At 38.5% G+C, this 7,500-nt stretch overlaps 1 protein-coding gene across 6 annotated transcripts in view; it reads right to left on the reverse strand.

The window, feature by feature from the left end:
* The window catches only part of ASAP2 (ArfGAP with SH3 domain, ankyrin repeat and PH domain 2), a 2,005,955-nt gene that overhangs the window by 1,611,749 nt on the left and 386,706 nt on the right, over positions 1–7,500 (reverse strand). Inside the window, exon 1 of one of the 6 annotated variants that reach the window (XM_044079120.1) lies at positions 3,092–3,158. The exons of the other annotated variants lie outside the window; for them this stretch is intronic. The gene's annotated coding sequence lies outside the window, so the exon portion shown is untranslated. Of the gene's footprint in view, positions 1–3,091; positions 3,159–7,500 lie in introns of those variants that run through there. 6 annotated transcript variants of the gene reach the window in all.

Here is a 7,500-nt window from a genome sequence, read left to right on the forward strand (position 1 = left end):
ATTCACATAAGAATGCCAAGTTATTCTGGCCTTCATACATTAATTTAGCACTGGTTACCCAAAAGCTTCCATGATCAAGAACTAATTCCCCCATTAACCTCTGGTGTGCAGGAGGTTGTTTAATGCTAGCATGGCAACAAAGGAAAGCTGACTATGTTTTGAAAGTCCAAAAGGTGGCACAGACCTCATCAAAATGTTTATTAACTTCCTAACCATGATTCTAGCTCAGTTTTACTTCCTTTAAGCTTGTTCCACACAGGAAAAGGTAGTATTTTTCCATGCTTTGGTTTTCACTTGTTCAAGTTCCTAAAACAGACCTTATCTTTTGCTCAAATAAGGAAGTTTAAGAAATTTTTATTTAATTTCATATACTTCTTAATTAATCACCCAATAAATTGTTTGTTATGCCGACACGTGAACTCCATGACCAAGCCATAGTCACCACTCTGAACTGTTAAAAGAGTTTACAAAAGCTCCTTGCTACCATTACTAAGAATATTGTATCCTAATTCATTTAGTAACGGTAGCACGGAGCTTGCATAAGGTCCTTGCTACAGCTAAATACAATAATTTAAGAAAATGCAGCTAAATACAATAATTTAAGAAAATGCAGCTAAATACAATAATTTAAGAAAATGCAACATCATCTGTGGCTCCTTTAACAAATGTTGGTACCTGACTCGTATGACATTGGCAACGGCCTATCACACAACTTAACAGCTTGCATTCAGGGCAGCCACCACCTTCACTCCACCCTAGCGCTACGGCTCTGCTCCTTGACCTGAGTTGTTGGGTTAAGACAAAGATGACACACATTCTAAATTGGCCATTAAGTGTGAGTGTGTGTGAGAGTGTGTGGTGAGGATGAACTACTGTAGCAGGGCTAGTCACCCGGCATAGCCGGCCTTAGGTATAGGCCAACTAGGTGGCTGCCTAGGGTGCCACTCTAGCAGGGGCACGTTTCCAGTATTTATTTGGTGTAGGTAGACAAGGATGGGGGCACCAGGTAGTGTGGTGGGGGTGCCGTGGAGCCCTTTTGCCTAGGACACCAGTTGACCTAAGGCCGCTCCTGTCACCCGGTGGTGTAAACCTTGGCTCTAGATGTCTATCACTGTTGAAGTGATGCCTGGACCCCATGTGCAAAAATGGGAAAAAGGGGTTGTGGATGGATACAGTACACAAAATAATATAACAGTAGCAACAAAACAAATGACACCAGATAAACTGTACATAAAAATAAAATGATAACGTGATGCAATACACAAATCATATCACAGTAGTAACATAACAAAGGGTAGTAGATATTTCAAATATTTATATTTCGTTGTGAGTAAATAGCATAACGTGCTCACCCCATGTTTCAAGTTAATCAGAATATTGCAGTACAATGTAAAACCATGTTACCTCAGCAGTAATATTGCAGTAGAATGTAAAACCATTTTATTTTAGCAGTTCAAAAACAAAAATGAGATGCAACATTATATATATATAATTTGTATACAAGTACAATATTCAAAATATAATACAGATTATGGAGATTTCTAATACAAGGTGATGACTCATACCTAATATTTTTGACTTAAACACTTTGTCATATAAACATGTACATAGCTGGTCTTTTTTTAAGCAAACCATAAGGTATCACGTGCACAGAATGTATATTTACATTTACCTACTGTCACATGTTCACACCACATCTTGATTGAAAAACACCATATATCACACATACCCACCCTATGTGTTTATTTTCAGTATTAACAGCAAAACTGTAGCTATACTGTATCTTTTGTTACATGGAGTGCCTCACATATCAAATATGTTGCTTACTTGTACTCAGATATGCTTAAGACATTGTACAGCAATATGGAGATTAAGCCATTGAAAACAAAACACCTGCATTTTTGTTTTACAGTTAAACCTCATATATTACATCTTTAGTCTACAGGATGTGAGAAGAGGAGAACTGGTAAGATTATTAAACTGGCAAGCCAAAAAAGGATACCAAATATTTCCTGATGATTTTTTTTTATTCAGCACGCACTGTCTCACTTGCCTCGACTGAGATTTTAATTTAGAAACTTTCCAACTACCAAATACCACTTGTTTTTGCCTTTTTCTAGCAAATCTCTCACCAAAGTGTGAAGAAATGTAAAAAAGCAAGGTAGCTTAAATTCACTGAATATAAAGCAACACAGTGCATCCAGACAGAATTCCTATATTCCAAGAAATAAGCAGCTATATGGGAGGAGGGGTACAGTACCATCAGCAAAATGATAAAAAGGAAGATCGATATTAGATCAAATGATTTAAAGGTAGGTAAAGTGTAAGGAAGCAGAGAGGAAAACATCACTAAAGAAGTCTGAGGCACTTCTGAGAAGGGCAGCAAAATGATGCATGGTCCTTGTCAGAACTCGTATGTAGACAGACTAAGAGCATTTCATTTATATAGTCTTGAGGAAAGAATATAAAGGGAGTGCTATAATAGAAATATTCCAAACAAATGACATCTCTGGGACAACATGAGGAAGTATTATTTCACACCAAAGGTGGTAGACAATTAGAACACCACTTCTGAAGGGTTACTAGAATCAAAAAGCACACATGGAAGTGGCATTACATCATCATTAAGAAGACTGGGGATTAGTGTTAGCCATACAGAAGCTTTAGCCTCTCCCATAAACATGGGCAAAATAGCGTATCGTGATGCCATCAAAATTATTTGTATTTCATTGATGCCTAGGTGATATACTTCTTTATGTCTGAGCTTCTTATATTTCAGAGAAGACACCACTAATGTAAAACTACATTAAAGGGATGATTCATCCAAGGCATGGTGGGTAAAACAGTACTGCAATCACACCTTAGAGATCAGATGTGCCACAAATATGTAATTGTACAAAGTGGTAATAATATTTGTGGCAAAGAGTACTGTGAGGATAGTGGCTTGTTTTCTTGTCTCTTAATGTAGATCAGTGTCTTAAGTGATAATTTAATAAAGATGTTTCAAAAAAAGTAGTGTGAGGAGGTGAAAATGAGATTTGCTAACACACACATGTGAACATAAGCAGTTTAAAGACCTAAGTTAACAAACCTGAAATTCAGTTAGCTTTTAAAGCAATTCACTTCTGTTCTGCTTTCATCCATTATTTACATCACCAACCTTGCAGGAATAAAAATGGACTTCCTTTATGCTGAATAAAATGATAAACTCATTAAGCACCATGGATGTTTAAAAAAATCCATAAATACACAGACAATTCCTGTAGCTGCATTAAGGACGCAGCAAAATCTGGTTCAGTGAACAGAATTTCCTGGTCTAATGCCCATAATCTTTCTGGACGACTGCCTGCGAAAACATCAGGCCTGATTGTGTTCTGCCATTACCCGTTCAAATCAGTTTGATGACAGCTTGTCTCCCATCTCCCTTGTATAAACAAACGATAGTTTCTCAGCGCCATTGGTGCACTAGTCAGGATAAAGATAGAATAACATAAAATGTACTTCCCTAAGGAAGCAGCGTACACAAGTGTTTCAGTTGTCGAATGCCAGATTATTTGCACTTGTTTGCTGATCATATCTGCTCATTATTCTCTACCTCTCATTACACGTTTACACCACCAGTCTTTGTAAGGTACAGCTTTTCATACTTTCCTTCTGAAAGTTTTTTAAAACTACTTTTTAGTTTTTTGCTTGTTGTAAGTACACTGCTTTAAGTCAAACTGAACTGTAATTCTAGATAGTATTTCAGTTTATCTGGCTACACTATACACATCAGCATTGATAAAGCCCAGCAAAATGAATATTCCTTTTAGCATTTAGAGCATACTGAGGAAATGAAAATGGAAACTAAGTGCATAGTTTAAATATATTTTATTACTTAGCAGTATACGGTGGTGGTGCTGCGGTAGCGTTGTCGCCTTACAGTAAGACGTTGTCCTGTTCAATTCTCAGCTAAAGTGTATTCTGTGTGGAAACATGCGTGAATGGGCGTACCTTTGTTGAAGGTTGTACGTCAGGCTTGGCAACTCGGTATGTAAAAATCTACTGCCAATCATTAGCGGACCGGAGTTCCGCTGTGGCGACCCCTAACCGGGAAAAAGCCGAAAGATACAACAACTTAGCAGTATACGTGGGCAGTCAACTTCAATAGTCTTGGACAGGTTCACATTTAAGGAAACCTAGTGCATATGTGCACAACACATCACCCCCTCCCCTTTAACATTAAAGATACTTACTCCAGTTACTGAGGAGAAATGGTACTTCAAACTCCAGCTGAAGACGTAGTCAGCTCAACTGTGTTACACAGCATAGTGCAGCTACAAATAATTCATCACTTACTATGTAAGCTGTTATGGTGGCCATCTAACTTTCTGGGATCTGCCTCAGTATAGGGTAAGGACTCGACTTTGTCAAACTTTACCCTCTTTCACCTGTAGGATAGTTTCTTGTGCAGAGTCAAAGGAACAAATCAAAAATGGACTCAGTAGCAGCAGCAAGAGCCAGAGATAGTGGACAACATCCAGTGGAGCTGAGGAGGCTTTATTATATGCTCCTAACACTCACTCCAGGTTGGTCAGGTAACATAGCAGTGTTAAGCTGAGCCAGTGTTGGTGCGTGCTACCATAAACACATAACGCTTCTATGAAGTGCTGAGTGTTCCCTCTGAATCATAGAATATACTAAGTAACTGGGCCAGGAGGGCATTAACACCTTGCAAGTACCCACCCTAGGCCTTTCCTCTCCTTTCAAGGAGGGAAAGGCCAGTCATGACAGGGGTGAATTTATGAATGCCCATCCAATTATCTAGCTCCTTTTAGAAGGAAGTTAGTGAACTGCACTGCTTAATTTGAAGAGGATGTTCAATCCAGAGAAAGGGTAGGCAATGCATGACAAAACCTGTCCCTCTCTCTCCACCATGTTTTGTTTATCTGTTTAAGTAGATTTAGGTCTTCAGTCCTAGTACTTGTAGGACTGCTTGATTCATGAAGGCATAAGAGGTCTTCTATTACCTGATTTCTTATGGCCTGAGAAGTGAGGCACATATCACCCCTATGTAGTGTATAGGATACTAAATATGGGGACAGATGTTCCAGTCACTCTTGGTAGGTCGGTCTTTTTAAGTCCTTCATTGTTTTAGATAGGAACCTCTGTGGACTTTCCAGTTACTTGATGTGTTTAGTGAGATACATCCTAAAGGGGGGAAGTGTCTTGTAAGATAGGCCTAAGTGCAGAATACAAGGGAAGAATTACTTCATTTTGATCTTGAAAATACACCTTTTACAATGAGTAACCACCACAGCAACATGATGGTCAAATGAGAGGGAATTATTCACCAGTGTTCCAAGATGTCACTACTTCCTCATTTTGAAATGAGGGGTCTATACTATAAGGTGGAGGCAGGAACTGTTTATTGAATGCAAAAATACTGCACTTTCTGACATTTAATTTGCCTTTTTTTACTATACCAGTTATTAACAAATTTATGCTCATGTTGGACTGTTTTCTTTTTTGGAGGGGACTTGAGGATAACACCCAATTTACAATCATCTGCAAACCTGGTTAACTAAAAATGATTGCCTGTGATTTTGAGATCAGGGAAGTAGATGCCGAACAGCAGATGTCCCAGTACAGATCTCTGGGCAACTCCACTGGTCATGTTCATGATCTCTGAAGAAGCACCCACCACACTTACTGTGCAGGTCCTGTCCTTCGATCAATATGCATTTGAAGTCCACACATTTAGTGATATTTGCATTTAAAGGTTTAGGAATATTAATGGAGAAGATTACCTGGAAATACCATGGGAATAGTACATGCAGATTGTATGTCTGTAAGAACCAGGTTAAGAATATTTTGTCCTCTAGTGGGTTCTTTGACAATTTGGTCCAGGGAATTCTTGCTTATGAAGCCCAAGTAGTTTGGGGCATATCTTACATTTGAGGTATAAGCGTCCCAGTTAACTGTCTGGTAATTAATGTCTCCCAGTATGACAGAGTTTCTGTTTACAGGAAGTTCATCCAGCATACTTAGGAATCTAAAAATGGTTTTCATTGGATATAGCGGGGTTCCTGTAGCAAGGTGTGATTTGATAACTGAATCTAAAAATGGTTTTCATTACATATAGTGGGGGTCCTGTAGCAAGCTATGATTAGATAACTGATCTTACCTACTGTGATTTGGATTTCAGTAAATTCTGGTTACGGGTCTCTCGGAAACTACCTTTAGGTAATATGGTCTCTAACAAACAAGGATAAACCACACCAGTTTCCATCAGGTCAAAGTCATGGTATGCACAAAACCAAGGAAAACAGAGTGATCTCTCAGCATTTAAAAACTGGTAACAACACACACATGAATGTAACCCAAATGCAAGAGGGCCTCAAGGTCAGGTCATTTACACACTTAGCATTCAGCAGAGCCACCTTGAGGAGTTCTCTTGCTTGATTGGTTTTACTGGTTAGAATGGGTGGTCCATTAGCTGGACCTTGCCTAGAAATGGCACTATGGCAGCAACAAGGGCTTCTGCCAGCATACAGGAAGACTTGGAATGAGAGAAGCAAGCCTACCCTGGCAAAGCAATTTTGACTGGCAAGCATCTTATTCAGCCCTAACACACAATGGATCCCTCCAGAATTATACCATCTGTTTAGTTAATTGTTAAAATAAATCATCTTTCCTTTGTATTTCAACATCATTCTTACCGAAGGAAGGATTTTATTCAATGCCAAGGTCTTTCCTGCATTTCTGACATAAATGTAGAGCTGTGACGTTGTTCTTTGTACATCTCTCAGGGGGTTGCGCACCAGGTCATTTAACCCAACATGGACTGCCATTGTGTCATAAATACTACCTGTCTTAAGGTCCTTGAGGACCCTTGAAATGTTGGTTATCTTAATTCTTGAAAGACAAATGTCACTCTGCTGTTATCCAACTTTGTAAGAGTAGAATCAGTAGGTCTGAATATGGCATCACCAATCACCAGTGAATTTTTATTTATATCCACTGAATGTAGTGATGTACTGGATTTGGAATCATCTATCACATGATGACACTTAGCCGTGATTGTACCAGTATGTGCTGTGGCGCTTAACTTATTCTAACTCTTATTCTTAACAGGCCTTTGTAGCTTTTTTGAAGTCTCAGTGTATGACAATTTAAATTTAATTTGTGTGGAATGCTGTGTTGGTGTGTGTTGCTCAGGATGTATTAGATTGTGAAAGGGTTTACATTTCTCAAAAATTATATAGTATTGAGCTATGGAATAATTAAATTCTTATGTTGCCTGAGTATACCAAGTCCTTTGAGGCTGGCAAACGATGTAAGACTAGCTTGTTGACCCTCCATTTTAGTCCAAGGTACAAGAGAAAAGGGGCTCTAAAACAGCACCTGTTTATAGTATTTAATATGAAAAATAAATAATTAAATGGAGTAAACTGTATGTAGCACTATAATTGCAATATAATTTCCTAGTTTATAGTACTTAATGTAAAATAAATGAAG

Source organism: Protopterus annectens, chromosome 1.part1 (genome assembly GCF_019279795.1).
Source record: "Protopterus annectens isolate FY-2018-M chromosome 1.part1, PAN1.0, whole genome shotgun sequence".
Classification (NCBI taxonomy): Eukaryota; Metazoa; Chordata; order Ceratodontiformes; family Protopteridae; genus Protopterus; species Protopterus annectens.